At 44.6% G+C, this 27,120-nt stretch overlaps 1 protein-coding gene across 7 annotated transcripts in view; it reads left to right on the forward strand.

Moving 5' to 3' along the window:
- GNG4 (G protein subunit gamma 4) overlaps window positions 1-27,120 on the forward strand; it is an 80,885-nt gene that overhangs the window by 4,582 nt on the left and 49,183 nt on the right. For 2 of the 7 annotated variants that reach the window (XM_038533850.1, XM_038533848.1), the window contains exon 1: window positions 22,169-22,244. The exons of 4 other annotated variants lie outside the window; for them this stretch is intronic. The gene's annotated coding sequence lies outside the window, so the exon portion shown is untranslated. Of the gene's footprint in view, window positions 1-22,168; window positions 22,245-27,120 lie in introns of those variants that run through there. One more of the 7 variants, XM_038533845.1, reaches the window with a different exon arrangement.

The raw sequence follows: 27,120 nt of genomic DNA on the forward strand, positions 1-27,120 counted from the left end.
CCTTCCCTCCACCTCAGACTGAGTCTTTGCTCCCAAGGACCTCCTTTCTCTAAGATGTATCATAGTGGTCCCATCTCTCCTTATCTGTTTGAGGGCCCAGGCACACTTGAGAATTGATATCATCCTCTGAAGTGTTTTTCTATCCTGGTTTGGGGATGCATTGGCCTTGTCCTGTTGCTTTGGAGTACCTGCTATGTATGCCTTTGGTAGAAACTATAGAGAAGGCAGAAAGCTTTTCCCCTACCACCTTTGGTTTAGTGACTGGAGCCTGTGAATTAAAGTGACAACAGGAGAGATCAACAGAAGCAAAGAGCCAAATTAATAGAAAAAGTTTATTAGACATGCACAGAACAGAGGAGCTGCACAGGAAAGAGAAATCCTGAAGAAGCAGTTAGGCTCCAGAGCTTATTAAATGCTTCTTAACAAAGGGAAATAAGTTGTAGGAAGGTGACAAGAGAAACAAAAAGGGATTTGAGCTCTTAGGGGCAGTAAATTGTGTGAAGATAGATATAGGGGGACAACTTACGGAAGATAAGAGTTATTAAGATTTGTTTGTGCAGACAGGCCCATCTTTCTCTATCCAGTGCTAGTGGAGGTTTTCTTCTTCCTGTAATGGGAGATGGAGGGAAAAGAACTGTGTGTCTTGGCAGAGAGGGCAAGGCCGGAGTTCCTCCTGTGTCCACTGTTTCTTACCTGCAAAATCAGCGCAAAATAATCCTTATGCCAAGGTAGTATATTTGGGGGTGGTATATTCTGAATCCCCTACAAAATTTCCAGCAGGACCTTTCTTTAGTGAAGTCCAGAGCCCAAAGCCTATGTTATGCTAAACCAGCATGAGTAGTCCCTCTTTAGTTTTAGTTTCTGTTCATTAATTTTGGGAAAATTTTGCTTTCCCTGTGCCCCTGCTAACTTCATTCATATAGCCACGGGGCTCCAGTGGCCTGTAGATGCTCATTTACCCCTGAAGCCTGTGGGACCTCGTGCATGAGAGAAGGCTGCATCCTGGCTGAGGAGGCAGATTACATAAGTGTAGGAGTGTATGTTTGATGGCAGGTAAAGGGGGAAGCAGGTGTCACAAGGATGTAAAGACACAGTGAAGCTCCCGAACTCTGAAGGGCAGTGGTGGCTGTGGAGTGTAGCCGAGAGGGGCTGTTGGTAGAACCTGAGTGGAGCCTCTGACAGCATTGGAACCTTAAGGAAAGCAACAAAGGAAGACTGGCAGTGATGTCAGCCACCGAATTTTTTTCTGGAAGAAGGTGAGGTATCAATACATAAATTGGCCTTCATCAGCATCACATACCCTCTTCTTCAGTTACGTTATATCTAGCCAGGGATGAGGTCACCAGAGCCTTCTGCTCACCCAGATTATCTGAGTACCCGGGTGGGTGGACCCCACAATGGACCTACCACCCTGATACCCTGTCCCTATTTGGAATAGCTTTACTTCATCACCCTTCCAGTCGGAGTTTGGTATTTCAGCGCTTTTTCCCCTGCTTGGTTGATCTTGTAGAATTGGAAGATTTAGAGGGGCTCTTTCCCGCCAATCTTTCTGTGCTTGCTCTTTTTTTTTTTATGAATTTTTATTTATTTATGATAGTCACACACACAGAGAGAGAGGCAGAGACACAGGCAGAGGGAGAAGCAGGCTCCATGCACCGGGAGCCCGATGTGGGACTCCATCCAGGGTCTCCAGGATCGTGCCCTGGGCCAAAGGCAGGCGCTAAACCTCTGCGCCACCCAGGGATCCCTGTGCTTGCTCTTTCTGCACTGCAGTGAGCGTGCCCACAGCCACTGCTGTGCTGGGTCCCCTCAATCTCAGGACAGCTATGGAGAGGTGGACCAAGCCCTGCAGATCCTGCACCAGGGGTACCAGCCCTCATACCCCAGGTTTACCATGCCCCTGACGGGTCTGATTCCTCCCAGCTCCCCAGTTTCTCTCCAGACCCTCTCTTTGTGCTAGAAATTGCTATAGTAATAGTGTCAGAACTAAGTCGATCATTGGCTTGAACCCAGGCACATTTTTACTAAACAGAAATTTTCTTTGTCATGGGACTTGTCATCACAGAGTTCTGATCCACACAAGGACCAGCCTTCACAGGTTATCTGCCTTTCTCTGGTTTTCCCTCACGTTACTGCTGCAAGCCATCTTCATTGCTGGACACTATGGGAGGACTTTCCCAATGTGTGGGGGTATTGCTGAAAGCAGTAGATAAGTTCCTAAAAGATTGCCTGTAAGCCACCTATTTCTAAGACATTCATTTAATGAACACGTGACCAGGTGTTTCAGGCACTAACAGTTTAAAGCTGAATAAGGCCTTCAGAGTGCTCGTAATCTAGGGGGGATATGAGCGGGAAAACAACTTGCCTGTCCCTGGATTAACTCCCTGACAGCTGAGTTTTAAATGCTGCGGGAGTAGTGATAACAGGAACATTTGTTCTTCCTGAGAGCTGTAGGGTGCAGGAAGGGCCTGACAGCTGCAGCCCCAGAAAGTTGAGCAAGATTTTCCAACCCACACAAGTGAGCGAGGGCTTTCCAGGCAGAGGGACCAGGCCATGCTAAGGCTCGGAGTTAGGGGCGTGCACTGGGGAGGGAGGAACAGGTGGCCCCGAGCCCAATTATGAAGACTCTCTAGTGACCTGTGCAAGAGTCTGTTCTGGGATGAATGGAGGGAGGGAGAGGTTGGTGCCCGGGCAGCCAGTTTGGGCCTGGACAATGAAGACAACACAACCCCGTTTAGTGAGTGGAAGTGGAGGAGCAGGTGGGGAGAGGGTGTAGGACCTGGCAGGTGGGGAGGTTCCCCCCCCCCCACCGGTGGAACAGGGGGCCTCCTGAGACCCTGTGGACCTTATAGTGGGTCAGCCTGGTCAGGGGGGATGGGGAGAGGGTCTGAGGCTTCAAAGAACAGATGAGAAGTTCAGGGCAAAACAAAACTGCTCCTGTAAAATGCATCCTCTTTCTGATGCAGGTTTTCTTGTGTCAAAGTCCCTTAGAAGGGACGGGTCTGCGCAGCAGCGCCTGAGGCTGCTGGGGCGCCAGTCTCTGGGAGGCCACAGCAAGCCTGCCACCACCACACTCTGCTGGATGACTCATTCTTTCTGTGTTCGAGCAATTGCAGCTCTCGCTGTTGTTTATGATTTCTCTGTCCCCCTAACATTTATGAATTTGATCTGAAGCCGTCCAACTATCTCTCCCTGCACACGGATGGCAGGGATTACATTTATTAGCCTTTGGTGAGAGCACATCTATCCAAGGATGAGTTTTTGTTTTTTTCCGAAACCTGGTCACCCTTTACCTAACCCCAAGCTCTGGTGGCCTGAGGCTGAGGGACCGAGCCCTGGCCATGCTTCACAGTCACCATGGCAACTCCCAGATGTGGCCCACACATTGGCCCAGGACACACACCCCCCACCACCACACTGGACTCCCTGGGATCTTCCTGCCCTGCCTCATCCTTGGACCCCTGTTAGCTGTGAAATGTGCCCTGTGGTGGGGTTTTCTGTCTTCTTCCTCACTTTGTCCACTCTGGGGGCTTCTCCTCCCTGTACTCTCTTCATGTGAGGGGACAAGGAGCAGGCGGTGGCAGGGCCAACAAATTCTGCCCTCACAGAATTCACATTCGAGGAGAGAGAGCAGGCCAGTACTAATAAGCCTGAAAACAAAAGCAATTTCATGAAGTAAATTAATAAAACAGCACCTTAACATGTGGCGAGTGCTTGGGAGAAAAATGAAACGAGGAAGGAAGATGTGGAGTTCCAGGGACAGGCTATTACAGATTTTACATAAGCTGCTTCTAGAAGGACTCAGTGTAGGGATCAAGATGAAGAAATAAAATGGGCTTGTCTCACATTTATAGAGGCAGCGAAAATGGAGTAAGATGAAAATGTGCTGGGCCCCCAGATGTTTTGTGCCCAGCTGCCTCCTTTGACAGCCTCCACCACCTCCCAGCATACGCAGAAGCTACATTTCCCAAAAGGAGCATTTGGTCTTCTAACTCAAGGCAGAGGAAGACTCGTAGCAAAATAACACACAGCACCACCATCTCCCTGCTTTGTGGATGCCCCACCAATCCAGCCACTGGACCGATGAGCCAAGTGGCTCCTGAGACACCAAGTGGAGGCAATAGGGAGTGAGCCTAATCCAAAGGCATTTGAGTCACCTAGAGCCCTCCAAAAGATGCCACTGAGAGGCCAGATCAGAGACCCACAAGCTTAAAGATCTGGGGCTAATAGAAAAGGGAGCCACCCTCAGGGCCACTCCACTGTGGGCATGGGTAGGCTGGAAGACACAGCTCCGTAAGAACTGCTTCATGGACTCTCGCTCTGTGGCCTGGCAGGTGAAAAGTAAGCTTGCCTAGTGATGGGTGGCCACTGGCTGTGCCTTCCATTTTTATACACCTGCTTTAGGAATCATTTATGGGTAGCACAGTCTCTCTGTAAAATCCAGAACAGATCTGTCCGTGGTTCCCAAACCTGGCTGCAGAGCAGAATGACTTTGGGTAGTTTTCAGAAATACCACCTCACCTCTGGATGTTCTGACTCCACCGTTCTGAGCTAGGACCAGGGAATCTGTGTTTTTTGAGTTTCATAAGCCACTGAAGCAGATGATTCCTGTGGGTCGTCTTTCTGTGCGCCTGAAAAACCCGAAACTACCCAGGATTTCCCAGACCATTTCCTATGCCAGCCTCTCCCACCTCTCTCCCTTGAAGCTGTGAAACAGCGACTCCCCACAGACACCACAAGGCTGAGACACCTGTAAGAGCAAGAGCTCCTTTCCAGGCTGAGCACACATGGATCTGTCTTCCCCTGCTTTTCACAAGACAGCTTCACCGATGGGGAAGCCAGCTATTCTCCCTGAAGAACTGCCTCTGTGTAGAGCATAATTACCCCAAAATACAGTTCCCCCATCCCCCATCCCACAGCTCACCTTTGGTGGGTCATAACAGCTCCAGGCACCCCGCAGGCGCATGAACCAACATTCACCCTTGTTGGCTGCGAGACAGGAAGGACCATTAGTCATAGATGAGAATGGCAAATGCTACTATGTCAGCAGGCAGGAACCCAGAGATGAGGAAAAGGAGGTTCCAGATCATGAGGAACTTCCACGCTAGTGACGGAGACGGATGATTATCACACAACACAGAATTCAGAACCTAAACACAGGACACCAAACCCAGTCTAGGTCAGGAAAAGCTTCCAGAAGGAGGCCTTGGGACTTGGCCAGATGAAAGGGATGGTCACAGCTAATGAATGCTGAAGACTTTCAAGGCTGAAAGCTTTTGTTTAAGCAAATAATAATAATAGCTAACATTTATTGAGTGTTTACTACAAGCTAGGCTCTAAGAGCCTAATATGAGATTAGGTATGTATTCCTTGGCGGGTGCCAGGGTGGCTCAGTCACAGCAACAGCCAAGTCTTCATCTCAGCTCAGATCTTTTGATCTCAGAGTCATGAGTTCAAGTCTCACATTGGGCTCTTAAAAATTGAGCCTACTTAAAAAATTAAATATATTCATAAGTATTTATTCCTTGACAGCTATGGTTGTAGGAAACATAATGGGCACCACCTCGCCCCAAAGATGGCCACAATGGAACCTGAGCATGTGTTATCTTACACAGCAAAAGAGATTTTTCAGATGTGATTAAGACTCTTGAGGTGGGGAAAGTATCCTGGATTATTTGACGGGCCCAATGTAATCACAAAAGTGCTTATAAAAGGAGGAGTGTCCGAGGGATTGGACAATGCCTGTCTGCTGACTTCCAAGATGGAGGAGCAGCTGTAAGCAAAGAGGGTCAGCCACCACCAGAAGCTGGAAAAGGCAGAGAAACAGACTCTCCCAAGAAACTCCAGCAGCCCTACTGATGCTGTGTACTTTGTGATACCAGAACTCTCAACAATTTTTTAAAATTTGTTTTTATTGAAGCTCAGTTTGCCAACATATAGTATAACACCCATGGCTCATCCCATCAAGTGCCCTCCTCAGTGCCCGTCACCCAGTCACCCCAACCCCTGCCCACCTCCCCTTATACAACCCTCTGTTCGTTTCCCAGAGTTAGGAGTGTCTCGTGGTTTGTCTCCCTCTCTAATTTTTCCCACTCAGTTCCCCTCCTTTCCCTTATAATCCCTTTCACTATTTTTTATAATCCCCATATGAGTGAAACCATATGATGATTGTCCTTCTCCGATAGACTTACTTCGCTCAGCATAATACCTCCAGTTCCATTCAAGTCGAAGCAAATGGTATTTCTGATGGCTGAGTAATATTCCATTGTATATATAGATCACATCTTCATCTGTCAAAGGACACCGAGGCTCCTTCCACAGTTTGGCTATTGTGGACATTGCTGCTATGAACATTGGGGTGCAGGTGTCCCGGCATTTCACTGTATCTGTATCTGTGGGGTAAATACCCAGTAGTGCAATTGCTGGATCATAGAGTAGCTCTATTTTTAACTTCTTGACGAACCTCCACACTATTTCCCAGAGTGGCTGCACCAGTTCACATTCCCACCAGCCATGCAAGAGGGTTCCCCCTTCTCCACATCCCCTCCAACATGTGTTGTTTCCTGTTTTGTTCCTTTTCTTTAAATATTTTATTTATTTATTCATGAGAGACACAGAGAGAAGGCAGACACAAGCAGAGGGAGAAGCAGGCTCCCTGTGGGAAGCCCCATGTGGGACTCTATCCCAGGACCCTAGGATTAAGACCTGAGCCGAAGGCAGATGCTCAACCGCTGAGCCACCCAAGCACCCCTGTCTTTGTTAATTTTCACCATTCTCACTGGTGTGAGGTGATATCTCATTGTGGATTTGATTTGTATTTCCCTGATGAGTGACACAGAGCATTTTCTCATGTGCCTCTTGGCCATGTGTATGTCGTCTTTGGTGAAATTTCTGTTCATGTCATCTGCCCATGTCATGATTCGATTTTTTGTTTCTTGGGTGTTGAGTTTAATCAGTTCCTTATAGATCTTGGATACTAGCCCTTAATCTGATATGTCATTTGCAAAGATCTTCTCCCATTCTTTAAGTTGTCTTTTAGTCTTGTTGACTGTTTCTTTTGCTGTGCAGAAGCTTTTTATTCTGATTAAGTCCCAATAGTTCATTTTTGCTTTTGTTTCCCTTGCCTTCCTAGATGTATCCTGCAGGAAGTTACTGTAGCCAAGTTCAAAAAACTTATTGCTTGTGTTCTCCTCTAAGATTTTGATGGATTCCTGTCTCACATTTAGATCTTTCAACCATTTTGAGTTTATCTTTGTGTCTGGTGTAAGAGAATGGTCCAGTTTCATTCTGCACGTGGCTGTCCAATTTTCCCAATACCATTTATTGAAGAGACTGTTCTTTTTCCAGTGGATATTCTCTCCTGCTTTGTTGAATATTAGTTGACCATAAAGTTGAGGGCCCATTTCTGGGTTCTCTATTCTGTTCCATTGATCTGTGTGTCTGTGTTTGTGCCAGTACGCTACTGTCTTGATGATCACAGCTTTGTAATACAGCTTGAAATCCGGCATGGTGATGCCAACGGCATTGATTTTCAATATTTCTCTGGCTATTTAGGGTCTTTTCTGATTCCATACAAATCTTAAGATTATCTGTTCCAACTCTGTGAAGAAAGGCCATGGTATTTTGATAGGGATTGTGTTGAACGTGTACATTGCCCTGGGTAGCATAGACATTTTCACCATATTTATTCTTCCAATCCATGAGCGTGGAGTGTTTTTCCATCTCCTGTCTTCCTTAATTTCTTTCAGATCTGTTCTGTAGTGTTTAGGGTATAGATCCTTTACCTCTTTGGTTAAATTTATTCCTAGGTACCTTATGGTTTTGGGTGCATTGTAAATGGGATTGACTCCTTAATTTCTCTTTCTTCAGTCTCCTTGTTAGTGTATAGAAATGCCACTGATTTCTGTGTGTTGATTTTGTATCCTGCCACATTGCTGAATTGCTGTATGAGTTCTAGCAATCTTGTGGTGGAGTCCTTTGGGGTTTTCTATATACAGTATCATGTCATCTGCAAAGAGAGAGAGTTTGACTTCTCTGACAATTCGACTGCCTTTTATTTCTTTTCATTGTCTGACTGCTGAGGCTAGGACTTCTAGTACTATGATGATTGACACTGGTGAGAGTGGACACCCCTGTCCTGTTCCTGATCTTAGGAGAAAAGCTCTGTTTTTTCCCCATTGAGAATGATATTCTCTGTGGGCTTTTCATAAATGGCTTTTAAGATATTGAGGAATATTTCCTCTATCCCTACACTTCGAAGAGTTTTAATCAGGAATGGATGCTGTATTTTGTGAAATGCTTTCTCTGCATCTATTGAGAGGATCATATGGTTCTTGTTTTTTCTCTTATTGATGTAATCTATCACGTTGATTGTTTTGCAAGTGTTGAACCACCCTCGCATCCTGGGGATAAAACCCACTTGGTCATGGTGAATAATCTTCTTAATGTATTGTTGGATCCTTTTGGCTAGTATCTTGTTGAGAATTTTTGCATCCGAGTTAATCAGGGATATTGGTCTATAATTCTCTTTTTTGGTGGGGTTTTTGTCTGATTTTGGAACCAAGATAATGCTAGCTTCATAAAATGAGCTTGGAAGTATTCCGTCCCTTTCTATCCTTCGAAACAGCTTTAGTAGACTAGGTATTATTTCTTCTTTAAACGTTTGATAGAATTCTCCTGGGAAGCCCTCTGGCCCTGGACTTTTGTGTCTTGGGAGGTTTTTCATGACTCCTTCAATTTCCTTGCTGGCTCTTGGCCTGTTCAGGTTTTGTATTTCTTCCTGTTCCAGTTTTGGTAGTTTGTGGTTTTCCAGAAATGCATCCATTTCTTCTAGATTGCCTAATTTGTTGGCATATAGCTGCTCATAATACATTTTTAAACTCGCTTGTACTTTCTTGGTATTGTTGTGATCTCTCCTCCTTCATTCGTGATTTTATTAATTTGAGTCTTGTCTCTTTTTAATAAGGCTGGCTAGGGGTTATCTATCTTATTAATTCTTTCAAAGAACCAACTCTTGGTTTTGTTGAAATGTTCTACAGTTCTTTTGGTCTCTATTTCATTGAGTTCTGCTTGAATCTCTATTATCTCTCTTCTTTTGTTTGGTGTAGGCTTTACTTGCTGTTCTTTCTCCAATTCCTTTAGGTAGGAGGTTATCTTGTGTATTTGAGGGTTTTTTAATTTATATATATATATATATATATATATATATATATATATATATATTTTTATGACAGTCACAGAGAGAGAGAGAGAGAGAGGCAGAGACACAGGCAGAGGGAGAAGCAGGCTCCATGCACCGGGAGCCTGACGTGGGATTCGATCCCGGGTCTCCAGGATCGCACCCTGGGCCAAAGGCAGGCGCCAAACCGCTGCGCCACCCAGGGATCCCGTTTTTTTATTTTTTGAGGGATGCTTGTATTGTGATGTATTTCCCTCTTAGGACTGCTTTTATTGTATCCCAAAGATTTTGTATAGTTGTATCTTCCTTTTCATTCATTTCCATGACTCTTTTTAATAAAATCTCTAATTTCCTAGTTAACCCATTCATCTTTTAGTAGGATGCTCTTTACTCTCCATGTGTTTGAGTTTCTTCCAAGTTTCTTCTTGTGCTTGAGTTCTAGTTGCAAAGCATTGTGGTCTGAAAATATGCAGGGGACAATCCCAATCTTTTGGTATTGGTTGAGACCTGATTTGTGACCCAGTATGTGGTCTAATCTGGAGAAAGTTCCATGTGTACTTGAGAAGAATGTATATTTATGTTTGGATGGAAAGTTTTGTATATATCTGTGAAATCTCTTTGGTCCAGTGTATCATTTAAGGCCCTTGTTTCTTTGGTGATGTTCTGCTTAGAAGATCTGTCATTTGCAGAAAGTGCCGTGTTGAAGTCTCCTACTATTAGTGTATTATTATCTAAGTGTGTCTTTACTTTGATTGATATACTTGGCAGCTCCCACATTAGGGGCATAAATATTCATGTTTGTTAGGTCTTCTTGTTGGATAGACCCTTTAGGTATGATATAGTGCCCTTCTTCATCTCTTACTACAGTCTTTGGTACACACTTTATCTGATATGAGGATTGCTACCCCAGCTTTCTTTTGAGGACCATTTGAATGGTAAATGTTTCTCCACCCCTTTATTTTCAGGCTGAAGGTATCCTTAGGTCCAAAATGAGTCTCTTGTAACAGCATATAGATGGGTCTTGCTTTTTTTATCTAGTCCGATACCCTGCGTCTTTTGATGGGATCATTTAGCCCATTCACGTTCAGAATAACTATTGAAAGATATGGATTTAGTGTCATTGTATTACCTATTCAGTCCCTGTTTTTCTGGATTGTTTCTTTGGGCTCCCTCTTTCTTTTACAGGGTTTCCCTTAATATTTCTTGCAGACCCAGTTTGGTAGTCACATATTCTTTCAGTTTCTGCCTATCCTGGAAGCTCTTTCTCTCTCCTTCTATTCTGAACGACAGCCTTGCTGGATAAAGTATTCTTGGCTGCATGTTCTTCTCATCTAATACCCTGTATATATCATGCCAGCCGTTTCTGGCCAGCCCTCTCTGTGGAGAGGTCTACTGTTAGTCTGACATTTCTCCCCAAATAAGTTAAGAATCTCTTGTCTCATGCTGCTTTTAAGAATTTTCTCTTTGTCTTTGAAATGTGGAAGTTTCACTATCAAATGTCGAGGTGTTGAATGGTTTTTATTGATTTGGGGAGGGGCGTCCTCTCTATCTCTTGGATCTGTTTCCTTCCTCAGATTTGGGGAGTTCTCAGCTATGATTTGTTCAAATATACTTTGTGGTCCTCTCTCTCTCTCAGCCTCTTCTGGAATCCAAATTAGGTGTATACTCTTTCTTCTCAAGCTATCATTTATTTCCCTAAGCCTTTCCTCGTGGGCTCTTAATTATTTTTTTCTCTTTTTTCTTCAACTTCCTTCCTTACTATCAACTTGTCTTCTGTCACTCGCTCTCTCTTCTGCCTCATTAACCCTAGCAGTTAGGACATCCAGTTTGGATTGCATCTCATTTAATCTGTTTTTAATTTCAGCCTGATTAGATCTCAATTCTGCAGTAACGAAGTCTCTAGAGTCCTTTACACCTTTTTCCAGAGCCACTGGCTTTATAATTGTACTTCTGAATTGAATTTCTGACATCATATTTAATTCCAAATTCTGTAACTCTGTGGCACAGAGTACTGTTTCCGGTTCTTTCTTTTGTGGTGAGTTCTTCCTTTTAGTCATTTTGTCCAGTGCAGAGTATGAGCAGGCTGAGTCAAAAATATCAACCACAACCTAAGTAAAATACACCATAGATGATTCTGAAGAGGTCAGAGACCAGAAAATAAAAGAAAAAGAACAGAACAAAATAAAACAAAAGGACACTAAAGTGAAAATCAAATTTTAAAACAAAGTAGTAAAAATAAAAAGCCAAAAACAAGAAGAAAAAGAAAGGAAAAAAGAAAAAAGGGATGGTCATGGTGAGGAAGTGGTAGTGGAGAGAGACTGTAGTCTACCTGAGGGGTCCTAGAGGATGATCCTCTTGGTTCTGAGTGTATTTTGTTATGTATGTTAGATGATGCTCAATCCCAAATTTATATAAACCAGCAATACTTCTAGAAAGGCCCAACATTGACCACAAAAACATAAATAAGATAAAAGAGGGAAGCAAAATGGGAAGGAAGAATATAATCTCAGAGAATGAACAGCATGATAGTCCACTTGGTTCTGGGTGTATGTTGGTCATGTTTTAGAAGGTACTAACTTCCACTATTGTAAAACAAAACAAGGCAGAAAAAAAAAAATACGCACATCTTGTATATCTACCAAAATTAAATTGAATACATTGAAGAGAATCCAGAAGTGAAAAATATATCTAAGACATGTAATTGTAGAAATATGAAAGTCAAAAAGGAAAAACTTTAAAATGAAGAGCTGGTAAAATATTGTAGTTAAGGTGGGAAAAGAGAAAAGATAATGGAAATTTTTAGTCTGATACAAAAACAAGTCCTAATGGAAAAAGAAAAACAAAACAAAACAAAGGACTCTCTAGTTCTATATACTATTTTCCCTCAGTCCTGGAACTTTCCAGCACTGCTTGGTCAAGAACTTGCTCTTCCTTTGTCCTTCTAGCAGTTCTTCTGTGGGTGGGCCTGCTGCCCTGATTCTCAGGTGTGTGTGCCTGGGGGAGCTGCCCCGCCCCCTGCCAGGTCCTGGGGTCAGTGGTGGCTGTTTACCCCGTGAGGCCTCTGTGCCCTGGCGGCCCCGCCCCTCCCAGCACGAGGTGAAAGAAGGAAGAAAAACGACAATGGCAGTGGCCAGATTTCCAGCTCTGGAGCCAAGCTCCCCACAAGTAACTAACTGCAGTCTCCCAGTCTGCACTGGCCTGGATGCTCCCAGGACAGGTGCAGGTGTACTGGTCTGCACAGCTTGGGGGAGAGTTCTCGGTGTCCTGTGCCCTCCCCGCTTCCACCTGTCCCCAGGGGAACTCAGGATGGCTGGCTTTGTCTGCTCGGGTACCCTGGGATCCGAGGCCCTGTGCTTCTAGACCCATATTCCCGGGGACCGCTTCCCCCAAAGGGAACGGGGTACAGCCGCCTCCATCCAGAGCCAGCCTGCCTAACTGACTGGCTTTTCCCAAATGTCCCAGGGCTGCAGTGCTCCAGCCCTTTACCGATATCAGACTGCGGTTTGTGGTGAGCTTCCCTCCCCCCCACCCCCCACCCCCACCGGCGCCCCTCCTATTATTGTGACTCTGGGAATCTGGAGGCTTCACTGCCCCTCCTGCGATTCTGCCCAGTTTCCCTGCTAAGCGCTTTTCCATCCAGGAAAACTCCAGCGCAGATTTTTAAAGTTCCCGCTTCTCCAAGGCTGGGCTTTCGTGCCCTGGGGGCTTTCACTGCCTGGCTCCTTGTGGTGCCCCTCCCCCACTTTATTCTTTTCTATTTATTTATTTATTTTTTGCCTTCCTACCTTGTTAGAAGTGAAAACTTCTCTCTGTAGCATTCCAGCTGTTCTCTCTTTAAGTCTCTGGTCAAATTTGTAGGTGTTCAGGATGCTTTGAAAGTTACCTAGGTAAGCTTTTGGGGCCAGGTGAGTTGAGGACCCCTACTCTTCTGCCATCAGGCCCCTCTCTCTCAAATAACAAATTTGTGGCTTTGAAACCATAAGTGTGTTATAATATATTGCAGCAGCAATAAGAAGCTAATACAAACTCTTCCTATTTTACCACTGAAGAAAACAAGAGGCTGAGGGTTTGCCCAAAGGCTGCATAGGGAGCAAGGAGCAGCTGGAGCATTCCAAATTCTGCCTTTTGGCTCCAGATCCTACACTTGTCGGCTCTTGCTTGTGTCCTGCCTGAGAGATTGTTGGGAGACCAGGAGCATCAGAAGATGAACCCCACAAGGCAGGCAGACAGGAGCTGGATCCTTGGACCCTCTTGGTTGAGTGGAGGATGGCCTCCATTTCGTTGCTGGAGCCCCTTTCTAGGGGGATCTGCTCACGTCCATGCCGACTGTGAGTGTCCCCCTAACCCCAACACTGGAGATGAAGTCAGCTCCTCATCCCTGCTTACCCAGTTCCACCTGACACCAAGCATGGACTGAGCTACGTGCTGATGCACAGTGCTACCTTTCTCCATCATCACATGGTTTTAAAGGGTCTGGCCAGGTCATCTGTAAGCACAGCAACCTTATGCATATTAGATTCTCCTGTCTCCAGACATCTGTTTCTATCTCAAACTTCTGTTTATTCATTCTTGTTCTTTAATATAAACAATTCTTTATGTTAGGAGTTCTTTAATATAAAGATTCTCATCCTTCAATCTTTGACTAAAATAAGTAAGAAGAATTTTAAGATGGTGTTTCAAGATTATTATTCTATTTTTTTAAAATATTAAGCACAGTAAGCATTACCCGACACCACTACTCAAGATATGTCTGCTGAATTTATATTTCAAGTATTTTACGGGCACTTCTTAGAATATCAAAGGAGCAATAGCTAACATTTGATTAGCATCTTGTACTTTAACCAAAAGAACTCACGTAACCTGTCCACTTGATCTTTTCGGAAATGCTAGGAGACCTGAATTTTTATCTCCATTCTTAACTGAGAAACTAAGTCTCAGGTATAATTTGACTAAGGCGCACAGCAGAGCCAGGACAGGAACTCGGGGCTCCCCCACATTGTCAGTTGCATTCTGTTGCCTCTTAGGGGGAATATGGCCCCAGATGCCCTTACAGGGCAATATGTATATTCAGATTCCAGGTCATATGTACTCTTCCCAAGTACAGGAAGAAGATGCTGGGGTGACTGCGTACCACCACGTGGCTGGGGCCCACCTGCTGGAGGGAGTATCTGAGATCCCTGGGCCTTTAACATGAGAACGTCCTGGGGGGTAGTTTGGATGAGGCTCACCCATATCTCAGGGCACAGGTAGGCATCCTGCAGAAGACCCACGGTGCCATGCAAATCTGCTGGCAGGAGGCCCCCAGAGAACATGGCCTCAGCATGGATGATGTGACCCTGAGTGGCCGCAAGTTTCCAGCAAGCATGGGCTCCCAGCGTGATGAAGGCAGGCCTGCTTCTCAGTGCAAACTGCTCTTCTTCCATTTGGGTCCCCCAGGCTCCCAGGTTATTCTGTGCCACTCACCCCACCTCTCCCAACACAGGTGTCCTAGGGACAGGTGAATCCAGGACTTTCTCTATTTTCTTTCTAGGTGCCTTTGGGGTCCTCCCTTTCTACAAGTCTTCTTCATATAAAAGCTCTGGCATCCAAAACATGTTCCCAAGGAGGGCTTTCACAACCTACTTTGAAAGAAAAAAGCAAAGTACCTCTTTGCCTTTCTATTCCTGCTTTAATAATCCTAGTTCCCCCAAGGCAATGTGGATGCCTCTGGCTGGCTGGGAAGGATAGGATACAAGGCAGCAGGGAGAGAAAGCTAGCACAGACCAGTATAGCAGGACATTCTCTCGCTGCCGAGAGAGCCAGTTTGTCCTCACCCTACCCTGGGCTCACCTACTCATGGAAAGGAAAGAGCCTCATTCAGGGTCCCCCAGAGAGAGGTCCCCTGGCAGTGTGGGGATGCCAGATTCTCCCCCAATAACTGGCTGTTTAGAGGGGGTTGCGTCATGTCCCTTCCCCCAGTCTTTAGCTGCCTCTGGGTGATAACTCAGAACCTCTGCCAGAAGCCTCTGAATCCAGGTCCAGCCCAGGAACACTGTAGAGACTGAACATGGAACGTCACGTACTTGTCTACTGCTAGTTTTCAAGTGTGCATACACATCTTTGGGCTCGGAAGATAAAATGAATGTAAGTGTATTACTGAATTCTTTATATCACTCTTTATCTTCTGAGTCGATATCAAAAGTACTGCCACAAGGAGGCTGCTTTTTTTTTTTTTTTTTTTTTTTTTTTTTTAGAAGGGACCTTTATGCTTTAAAACCATTGGAGCCCTAGTCTGTGAAATCCTTTCCATTTTGAGTCCTCTGTGGTTCATTCACAAATGTAGTAGATTTTCTAAAACACTGTAAATTTTTTTGCTGCTCTCTACCTTTTTCCACATTGCCTCTCTGTATCAGCTGCGGGCTTCAGGGCAGGAAGAATTCCTAAGCAGCCTTGCTCCTTCCACAGGACATTGGTAGAGAATTTCCAGAGGACAGGTCTTCCCTGCATAGGTGTAGAGAACAAGCCTAAGACTGGCTGTTGGTCCCTCAGCCTCCCCGGCAAAGTGGTGACTGATTAGCGACTGGTAGGACCTCTGCCGCCCTCTCCCTGCATTTCTTTGGACCAGAGCTTCATTTTGTCTGCATCTCAGATTTGGATACTTATCTCTGCATCTTACAGGGACTTTGTAGATGAGCTGGACTACGGGTACATTTTTCTTGCTTCTTAAAGCCTTAGTATCTTGATAAGACTACTTCTTTCCCAGGTGCCTCTTCCCAACAACTAGCTAACTTCTGGCCAGAGCCAGCTTTCCCGAAGACTGTTTTGCTCAGAGATTTCCCGAGATTTCCCACCATGGTCCAGCCGTGTGGCACAGTAGGAGTATCACCACCTCAGATGCTACATGTCGAGACGGGGCACAGCTGACATCGGTTGGGCCAGTTAAATGGGTCCTGTGGCCCATGGCCTCCTTGACTACTGGGAAAGGTAGAACTTCTCTTTGCCTCCAGCCTCGGCCCTGCCACTCCCCACTACCACCTGTACCACTTAGGGACAGTTCACCCAGAACAACTACTTTGCAGGGGGTCACCAGCAGGCTGCCAACATGGTAAAGAAAAACTCAACATGAGACCCTGCATCTTTTTTCCTGGAAAATGACCAGATCACTTTCAGGCTTATTTAATGTGTCATATTTTTTTCCCCACTGGTGCTAAAAAAAATTCTCCTCCATGCACAGCTCACTTGAGCAACACAAATCAATCTGTCTGCAAAGTGTGAATAAACACCCTGGAGAAATCTGTTAATGTATGTAACAGATGATTAGCAGTGTTGGTGGGTGATGGCCTGCAAGGTCAGCCTGCCTTCCTCTTTTGAAGACAACTATCAGAGGAGCCATTTGGTCATAAATTCTCCTATACTAGTATGAAAACTCTATTACTGTTTTTCTCTGTTTTTTTTTTTTTTTTCATCACAATCAAGCCATTAGGTTGTTATCTCAGGAAGTCAGGGGACAGTGTCTCATATTTTATGAATTTGCTAAGTCATCTCATTGGTTTTGTTGCCACCTGATGCATTATACTGGACTCTAATCTTTTTGGGGCAAGAGGATGACAGAATGTCACAAAGGGAGGGACACCCTGAAATGCAGAAACCAAAACTTGCTCACAATCAGACAAGTAATCAAAAATAGAAATGGGATCAAAAGCAAATCTCCTGGCTTCTCATCCACCCTTCCTCTCTGAAACAAAACAAAACAACCTCTTTTCATCTCCAGAACGAGTGTTGGAGCATCCTAACTGCTCCTGCTTGACTTGAAAGAGGATTCTTGAATTTAGTTCTGGCAGCTTGTTCTACAGTAGAGGTGCTTCGTCTTTGCACAAAGATGAAAAGTATGAAACGTAAGTCCTGCCCTGCCCTGTGAAGTGTTCTCCAGCTGGAGGAACACAGCCTGCTGATCCTTTCTTTGCTTATGGTCCACCAGGCGTCATCTCAGGGGTTCTTCTAAACTCTCATGGGACACAGTCCCAGAATGCAGCTTTCCTGTCAGTTTGTGCTATCTTTTGGTGAGCCAAGGATTAATTTGTGCATCACCACTTTGAAAGCAATTACAAGAAAGCCATAATTATGCTAGACGTATAAACAGTGGTAAGTTGGAAGCCACTTTTGAGTCCTGCAGTGCCTACCCCAGGGAGGAGGGTATGAGCATCAGTCCCCAGGACCGCTGCTTCCTGAGTGGTGGTTGACAAAGGCTTCCCATCCACAGAGCAGTGGATGACTGGTGGTAACGGCAGTTTCCAGCTCCTCTCCTGCACCCATACCACTCAGAGTGGCTCTTGTTTTGTTTGTTTGTTTTTGTTTTTAAAGATTTTATTTACTGATTCATGAGAGACACAGAGAGAGGCCGAGACATAGGCAGATGGAGACGCAGGCTCCCCACGGGTAGTCCGATGTGGGACTTGATCCCAGAATCCTGGGATCATGACCTGTAGCAAAGGCAGATGCTCAACCACTGAGCCACCCAGGCACCCGGTGGCCCCCGTTTGTGACAGGCAGATCCACCGGGCCCCGAACTGGCATCTCAGGCTGTGCTGACCCGCGTACAAACCCTGTGCCTGTGCTCTCACCAGAATTCCCAGGATGAGCAAAACGCCTGGCTCTGGCTGCCCTGCCACTGATGGGGCATCTCCTCTGCTGCCAGCCACGGCACCTGTCTGCTGGTCTGGACTGACCACGGTCTGCGGTCCTCCACAGCAAAATCAAGTCCCTACTGTGCTCTCAAGGTGTGTATCTGACCTTTAAGGCGCTGATGATCTTGAGGATCACCTGGAAACAGTCTCACAAGAGAACTCATATTTCTTGAATAAAGAGTGACAGCATCTCTCATGGGCTTGTGCTTGATTTGGGTGAAGTTACGGTGAATGAACAGGGCCTCGAATATCTTCCTGTTGTTGTCCTATTTAAAAGAAAGGGAAGGTAAAAGTGAAGGGCATGTGTAATCTGATACCAACCACTTCTGTTCCTAGTGTGCACCCTTCAGGAACGCTTGCTCAAGAGATATATTCATAGCATCATGGTACATAGTTACAACAATAACAAAATATTGGGATCCCTGGGTGGCGCAGCAGTTTGGCGCCTGCCTTTGGCCCAGGGCGCGATCCTGGAGACCCAGGATCAAATCCCACGTCAGGCTCCCGGTGCATGGAGCCTGCTTCTCCCTCTGCCTGTGTCTCTACCTCTCTCTCTCTCTGTGACTATCATAAAAAAAAATATATATATATATTGGAAATAATCAGCTCTGCAATAATAGGGCAGAAGATAAATAGGGGGGAATATATACAGTAGAACACTATAGCAGTGAGCTGCTCAGAAAAACAGTTCAGGAGGATACACATAGGATGCCATTTATAAATACTTTTAAATAGAAAATAGTTCTGTGGATTGCTTAGAGATATGTACATGTGTTTTAAAAGGTATGAAGATTTGTGGGAATAAAAAACCAAATTCATAAGAGTGATTACTGGGGAGAGGTACCAGAGCACTTCAACCACATATTTTTGTTTTATTTCATAAGCTGGTGATAGATGAGAGTGTGTGTTATATTATTCTCTCAGTTGGACTACATTCCATAATAAAAAAGTAGTTTGGAAATACCTCCACTAAATACTGATTTTTTTAAAAGACATTATTAACACGAGAACTGCTAGGTTGTTTTTTTTTTCTTTCATGGAATAAAACTTTAAAAAATATAAACAAAAATCTTAATTATCTTATTGAAATAACTCAATTTACAGTTGATTTTTAACTTTATATTTTCCTGTGAATTTTGGGTATTTTGTTGTATTTTTTTGTAGACTTATTTATTTTAGAGAGTGAGCCCATGTATGAGTTTGAGCGGGGTCGGGAAAGGATTGGAAGGGCAAAGGGAGAGGGAGACAAGGAGACTCCCCAGCGAGTGGGGAGCCCAAGGCAGGGCTCCATCCCAGGACCCTGGGATCATGACTTGAACTGAAATCAAGAGCTGGACATTGAACTTACTGCACAACCCAGGCACCCCAAAGTTTGATATTTTATAATGAGTACATAATTAGGGAGGAAAAAAACTAGGTTGTTTCCATTTGGAAATAAACACATCCTTCAAAAGAATTCTTGAGACCTGGAGTCTTTGCAAGTGAGGACGTTTGACTCTAGAAAGGACACCACCATTTGGGTTCCAAGATACTGACTGAGAAAGCAGTGGATGCTGGGTTGTTGGTTTGTTTTTCATTTTTGCATTTCAATTCATTAAATATCTACTGAGTGGAAACCCCTTTCCTAGCTGCCCTGAGGTTACAAAAATGAACCTAACAAATTCCTCATCCTCAAAAAAGTTGGCAGTCTAGAAAGGAAGAAAACACATTCACTGCTACTTGAATACAAGAGTACAAGGTCTATGGTGGTGAGGACAACAAGAAGCCTAGAAGCATCACGGTGATGGATGGTGGTGCTCCGCTCCAGGCACTGAGAGGACAAGCCGGCTCGAGAAAGTTTTGTTTGAGAGGGTGGTAACATTTAAATGAGACCCCAAAAATGAGTAGAAGCAGCTTTTATTAGAAAGAGTTGGGGTGGCGAATAAATAAAATAGCGAAAGCAAAAGATGACAGTGGGAAAGTTTCAGGCACCTAAGAGTAAACTCAGGCAGCTGACTCTAGGTTGGGATTGGAATTATTTAACTTTGAATATTATACAGAGGAAGTTTGGTACCGATTTTTCTTAAAGCCTCTCATGTATTTGACATTTCAGAGGAATTCATATACCATGACATGAAATGTAGTTTAAGAAATAAAATAATGGCTTTATATCTGAGCCTCTGCTTTTTCTTGCCTTATATAAACATCAATTTTACTAATTAACTCCTGTCTGAAAAATCCAGCAGGTGTTAAACGTCATCACTTCCAAGTAGAGCAAATGCCAGTTCTATTCAGAGAGGGATTGCACGGCTGTCTCCTGGTCTTGCTCAGTTCTGGGGTGGGGAGGGGGGCGGTAATTAACTTGAGGGTGGTCTGGCTGCCCACATCATCAGTCACAAAGATTCCAACGAAGCAAGCCTTCAGAGGGGCAGCCTGGCAATAAATGACTAGTGAGCTACAGAGAGCCAGATGAGATGCTAAGACCAGGAGCCCTTGACCCGGGACTTGCATGGAAGCCCCAGAATCAAAGGCGTCTGAGGACTCGGATCACAAAAATGGAGGCAAACCTCTGAATGAAGTGTACAGGGTGGGAGGCTGGGCTCATGGCAGGGAAGCTGTCATTAGCAAGGGCACCGTCAGCCTGGGAGTCAGGACGAAAGGGCTGGTGCGAATCCTGGTCCACCTGCTCCAGTGTGGGAGAGGAAGGGCATTCTTCTCATTTTCCTATAACTCAACTGAAGCATGCATCCCTCTGGTGGCACAGGACTTTAGTCTCCATCTTGACCCAGTGTCCCCAGCCTCTCTGGGACTTATGCGGGTTCAGGGTGTGGCAGACTCACCCCCACACCAGGCCCCACCTGAGAAGGTTCTGTAGCCACCCCACCCCACCCCCAGCCACATGGACCTTGGAGACGGTCGCCCTCTGGTCCTGGGGCAGCTCTACTCTCCCTCCTGCTCTGGCCAAGGCACACACACCCCCGTACCCTGAATTCTTTCCCACCTCTGAGGCTCAGGCTTTGGAAACGAGAGCCAAAGACTCTTGGGTGCATCTGCTGTTTAATCCACCACACTCATCCCATCCCTCCGTGAGCAGGGAGGTGCAGCTCAACAGTCCTGAGCACTGTCCCCTCACGCCAGTTTAAAGGTATGAATTTGGGTTGTTCTTTTTGTCAGGTTTCACTCTACTCCAGGTGGTCTAGCTTTTTCCCTTACATGTGTATTTATGTATTTTTTAAGATTTCATCATTTTTTTTGAGAGACCGAGAGCGCGTGCAGAAGGAGAAGGAGAGGGAGAAGCCTAACAGGGCTTGCTCCCAGGACCCTGAGATCCTGACCCAAGCCGAAGGCAGATGCTAAACCAACTGAGCCTCCAGGTGCCCCTCTCCCTTACATGATTACACACACGGAAGGCTTGCCGTTCCTGACAAAGTCCTGGGGAGAGCAGACGGTCCGTATTACAAGACCCCTGGCACGGCCTGCCCCCGTGTGCCTCTGTCGTATTGATAATTGCCACTTACCGAGGGCCCGCCAGAAAGTCTTCTAGACCCTTCACTCACACTTTCTCATTTAAGCTTCAGAACTGTGCCATGTGGCAGGTATAAGTATGCCTGATCCTCAGAGGAGTTTTAGAGCAGTGAACCTATTCTGTAGGACACCGTAACGATGGTTGGATCTATCATACATTTGTCTAAACCCATAGATTGTATAGTACCCAAGTGAACCTCAATGTAAACTCTGGGCTCTGGCTGGTAATGGTAGGTCAGTGCAGGTTCACTGATTGTTACAAACGTCCCACCCTGGTGGGGGATTCTGCTAGAGGGATGCCATGCATGTGTGTAGAGGGGAGGGGTTTGGGAAATCTCTGTATTTTCTGCTCAGTTTTGCTGTGAAACCCAAACTGCTTTGAAAAATAAAGTATTTTTTAGAAAAAGAAGTTGAGAAGTTTGCAGGAGAAGGTTGGGATGGTGGGAAAGAAAAGTAGTGTCCTGAGCAAGAGAGAGACGAGAAGTGACAGCAGGCCTGCAGCTTTATGGAGGTCCCAGCATCAACCTGCAGAAAGTATCACTCCTTATTCTTTTCACCAATTTCCCTGGGTACCTTTGCCATGTGGGGCTCTCCCCTGCCTCTGGTAATTCCTTCCCCAGCAGTCTGGCAGCTCCTCACACCTGGGTATTGACAGGCTCTGGGTCCTCCTGGGAGCTACTTTCAAAGTCAGCTCTTCCCCAGGTTCAGGAAAGTCAGCAGTGTGTTACAGATTTTCCAAGAGCTACAATTTACTAACAATCTTCCTTTGATGTTTAGGAGCTTGTTTGCAAATAGCAATCTTGACCAAGACGAATAACAGGTCGCTAGAGGTGAAAGAGAATTGTGATGGAGCCAAAGATGACAGAGGAAGCTTATGTGATCATACTACTAAGAATCTGGTAGGAAGCAAATGAGATGGAAAATAAATTCATCCATGCACACACACACACACACGATGTAAAGTCAAATCCTGATACTTAGGAACAAAATAATGTCATTTCTTTAAAAGATTAATTCTCCAGGATCGTGCAAATTAGTGGCTTGCTAAAGAATGTTTATAGAAAATTCATTATTCTTGAATAATGCTAGGAACTGAAATATGACAGCATTTGTCCTTTTTTCAGTTAAAAGTTACATGGAAAATTCAAATGTGTCATTTTGCTCTGACAGACACTTCCCACCTTGTAAAAATAGCTTTTCTGTTGAAATAATGTCACATCAAAATGGGATTGACATAGTCTATAGCACTACCCTGTCTTTCAAAGTACTCACTTGGGACCTGTGACCACTTCTTTCTGGTTTCTCCCTTTCGGCATGAAAAAGTCTGTCCTAAGCCACCATTGTGTTTTGGAAACAGATAACTTGTTTAATTTCACAGGTTCACAGCTAGAGTAGAGCTTTTGCCTCAGGATAAAATCATACCTCACGTCTCACCCTCACTTGATTTATAGAGATTTTGGATTTAGATATAGTACTGGAATAAGATTAAGACTTTGGGGCTGTTGGGACGAGGGGGAATTTACTTTTCAATGTAAGGAAGACATGAATTCTAGGCATCCAGAGGGCAGAGTGTTATGGGCTGAACTGTGTCCCCCACCAAATTCAGAATGTCACAGAATGTGACCCTGTTTGGAGACTGGGTCTTTAAAGAGGTAATTAATGGGGTCATGCGGATGGGCCCTATTCTAGTGGGACTGGAGATTAGGACACAGACACACAAAGAGGGAAGACCATGTGAGGACACAGCAAGAAGACGACCATCTGTAAGCCAAGGAGAGACACCTCAGAAGAAACCAACCTGCCGACACTTTGACCTTGGACTTGTGGCCTCTCAAACTATAAGAAAATAAGTATCTGTTGCATAAACCGCTAAGTTTGTGGTACTTTGTTATGGCAGCCAGAACAGACTAACATAGTTGGAGAGGGCCAGAGGGAGGCTGGAGGAGAGAGGGAGGGGCCAGCTATCAATCACATGTGAGTGAAAGTGTCACAGGCCACTTCCCCCACTGAGAACCCAGCCTTGTTAACCACCTGTATCTGTTACCTGCATTGCAGCTGTAACAAATTACCACAGTTCTGGAAGTCCGAAATCTGAAAAGGGTCTCACTGGGCTAAAATTAAGGTGTTGGCGGAATTGTGTTTCTTTCTGAAGGGAAACCTATTTTCTTTCCTTTCCCAACCTCCAGGCTGCATACATTCCTTGAGACACGGCCCTCTTCCATCTTCAAAGCTGGCTAGCAATGTAGCATCTTAAAATCTCAGACTCCGACACTGACTCTCCTGCCTCCCTCTTTCTCTTATAAGGACCCTTGGTGATTACATTAGGCCCTCTCAGATAATCCATGGTAACCTTCCTATTTTATTTTTAAAGGTTTTATTTATTTGAGAGAGAATAAGAGAGAGAGCATAAGTGGAGAGAAGGGTAGAGAAAGAAGCAGACTCTCCACTGAGCAGGGAACCTGACATGGGGCTTGATCCTGGAACCTCGGGATCATGACCTGAGCCAAAGGCAGATGCCATCTGACTGAGCCATCCAGGCACCCCTAACCTCCTTATTTTAAAGTCAACTGATTAGCAGCCTTAAATCCATCTGCTATCCTAATTCCTCCTTGTCATATTACATAACATATTTATGGGTTCTGGGGATTAGGACATGAGCATCTTTAGGAACCCATTATTCTGCCTACCTCATACACCCTGGAAACCAGATAAGACAGTGTATGTCAACTATATTGTCAGGCAACATTGCTTATGGTAAAACTGTCCACTGATTGGTAAATTACTTAGGGACTGGAAGCAGTTATGAATGAACTTCAGATACCTAATATAGACACTATACTTTGGGCTTTCTCCAGTTTTGATGACTTTTTAAAGTGACATATCTCTGTGGGGACCTGGAAGCTATTTTGAAGAGATACTACTTCTGTGGGCAGAGGTCTTTTGCCCCTCCCAATAAAGATCTCACCTCCTTGAACCATGCTGCCACTTGGGAATTAAATAACTCCTGGATGCCATAGAAACTGCAGTAAGAACTACTAAAGGGCTCCTTATGAGATGTCCTGACACTGTCCTGCTGGCAAGCTGGGGCTTCTGTCCTTATCTTTTTAAATAGATTAGTCTATGTTCTATTATAATCATGTGAGTCTGTTTGCTCAATCTTTGGTGTTGTACTGGACTAATATGGTTGGCTTTCATCTTGCAACCAATGAGGAGCTGTATTAGTCTGCTTTGGCTAACAAAACAAAGTACCACAGGGTAGACAGCTTAAACAAAAGAAATTTATTTTCTCACAGTTCTGAAGGCTGACATCCAAGACCAAAGTGTTTTCAGAGTTGGTTTCCTTTTGCTATAAAGGATGTTACTGGTATTTTTTATGAAACTTGGAGTCTGAGGATCAGATGATAGTGATGTATCAATGTAAACTTCCTGACTGATGGTGGTATTGTAGTTATATAAAGAGAATGTCCTTGTTTTCTGGAGATCCATAGTATTGAGGAATAATAGAGAGTCAAGTTGGTAACTCATGCTCAAGTGGTTCAGAAAAAAAATCTTGGTGATGTACTTGCAACCTTTCTATAAACTTGAGATTTTTAAAATTTTAAAAGTTTAACATCCTCTTTTTTTAAGATTTTATTATTTATCTTAGATTGAGAGAGCACAAGTTGTGAGAGGAGGGGTAGAGAGAGAGGAGAGAGAGAATCCCAAGCAGACTCTGTGCTGAGCATGGAGCCCAAAGCGGGATCTGATCTCGCCACCCTAGATTATGACCGGAGCTAAAATCAACAGTCAGATGCGTAACCAACTGAACCACCAGACACCCCACATTAAGACCATTCTTAAAAAATAAATGAAGCCAATAAGCACATGAAAAGATGCTCAACATTGGCATCAGATGTTCAGTAGTCATTAGGCAAATGCAAATGAAAGCCACAGTGAGGTCCCACTTCACACCTACTGGGATGGTGATAATACCCTCCAAATGGAAAATAACAAAATTGGTGAGGATGTCAAGAAATTGGAACCTTCATACATTGCTAGTGGGAATGTAAAATGGTTCAAAATAGGTACTCAGGCAAATGTATGTATGTGCATGTTCAAAACAGCAGTAATCAAAATAGTCAAAAAAGTAATCCCAACAGCTCAAATGTTCATCAAAGTATCAGCAGAAAATTGTGGTATATCCATACAGTGGAGTATTATTCAGTCATAGAAAGGAATGAAGCACTGATATGTGCTACAAAATGAGTGTAATCCCAAAACATTATGCTAGTGAAATAAGCCAGACACAAAAGAGCACCTATTGAATTATCTCATTTATATAGCATGTCACAAGAGGCAAATACATAGAAACAGGAGCAGGTTGGTTGTTGCTAGGGACTCTGGGGAGAGCTGCTTAATGAGTATGAAGTTTTATTTTGGAGTGATGGAAATGTACTGAAATTAGGTAGAGGTGGTGTTTGCACAACATCGTGAATGTACTAAAAGTTCACTTCAAAATAGTTCATTATGTCAGGTGAATGTCACCTCAGCAAATTTATTTAGAAAGTCAAGTATTTCAATGTAAATGTTGTCTTACAAAATGGTAAGAGATAAAATGCAGTTGCCAGCAGCTGGAGTCCTTAGAAACAGTATTTCCTGGAACTGGTCTCAGAGGATGGAACTGCCTCGTCTTCTTCAGCTAGCTTAGTCTGTCTGTCAAGACTACTATTTCCCGAGGGCACAAATAGGCCATGGCATTTGAAGCCCACATTAGGGGGAACCACCAGAGTGAGGGCAGAGGGCTGCCCTAGGAAACAGGAGGAACCTTCCTGGAGAGAGGCAGTATGTCCAGACTCATGATAGGCCACTGGTTCTACTCTGCTCTGACGCTGGAAGCTGCACCTGAACCCTCGCAAGATGGCTGAAAACTGCCAACGGGTGCAGAGGATCTGGCTGGGAGAGGCAGACAAATTGGCATGAACTGCTTCTCCCCAAAGGGCATGACCCACTGAATGTGTGTTGGCATTTTTGACTACATAGTTTGTGATATGCAGTGTACAGTTGAAACCTTGAACTACACAGGTTTGAGCTGTAAGGGTCCACTGGTGGGATTTATTTCTGATTAAGTATAGCACAGTACTGTAAACATACTTTCTCTTCCTTATCTTTTCCTTAATAACGTTTCCTTTTCTCTAGCTTAGTTTGTTGTAAGAATATAGTATAAAGTACATATAAGATACAAAATAAGTGGGGGATCCCTGGATGGCTCAGCGGTTTGGCGTCTGCCTTTGGCCCAGGGTGTGATCCTGGAGTCCTGGGATCGAGTCCCACATCAGGTTCTCTGCACAGAGCTTGCTTCTCCCTCTGCCTGTGTCTCTGCCTCTCTTATGAATAAATAAATAAAATATTTTTTTTAAAAAGATACAAAATAAGTGTTAACTATGTTACTGATAAGGCTGCTGGTCAGCGGTAGACAATTAGTAATTAAATTTGGTGGGGAGTCAGAAGTTATATGCAGATTTTTGGTTGCAGGGAGGGTTGACACCCTAACTCCTACGTGCTCAAGGGGCAGCTATATGTAAGTTCAGAGACTATATGGTCACCTCTGCAGGCAGATGTCTCCCCAAGAGCAAGCTCCACACTTTACCCATTGGCAATGGCCATTGCCATTGGTAAAAAAACAGTCTCATGTAAGACTGTTCTCCATACGAACTACATAATAGTTTGGTGTCTATAGTGACACAATAGCTCCTCTGTCACTTCCTCGTTCTGCAGAATTTCATTTTATGAAGCTTC

Source organism: Canis lupus, chromosome 4 (assembly GCF_011100685.1).
Source record: "Canis lupus familiaris isolate Mischka breed German Shepherd chromosome 4, alternate assembly UU_Cfam_GSD_1.0, whole genome shotgun sequence".
NCBI classification, from domain to species: domain Eukaryota; kingdom Metazoa; phylum Chordata; class Mammalia; order Carnivora; family Canidae; genus Canis; species Canis lupus.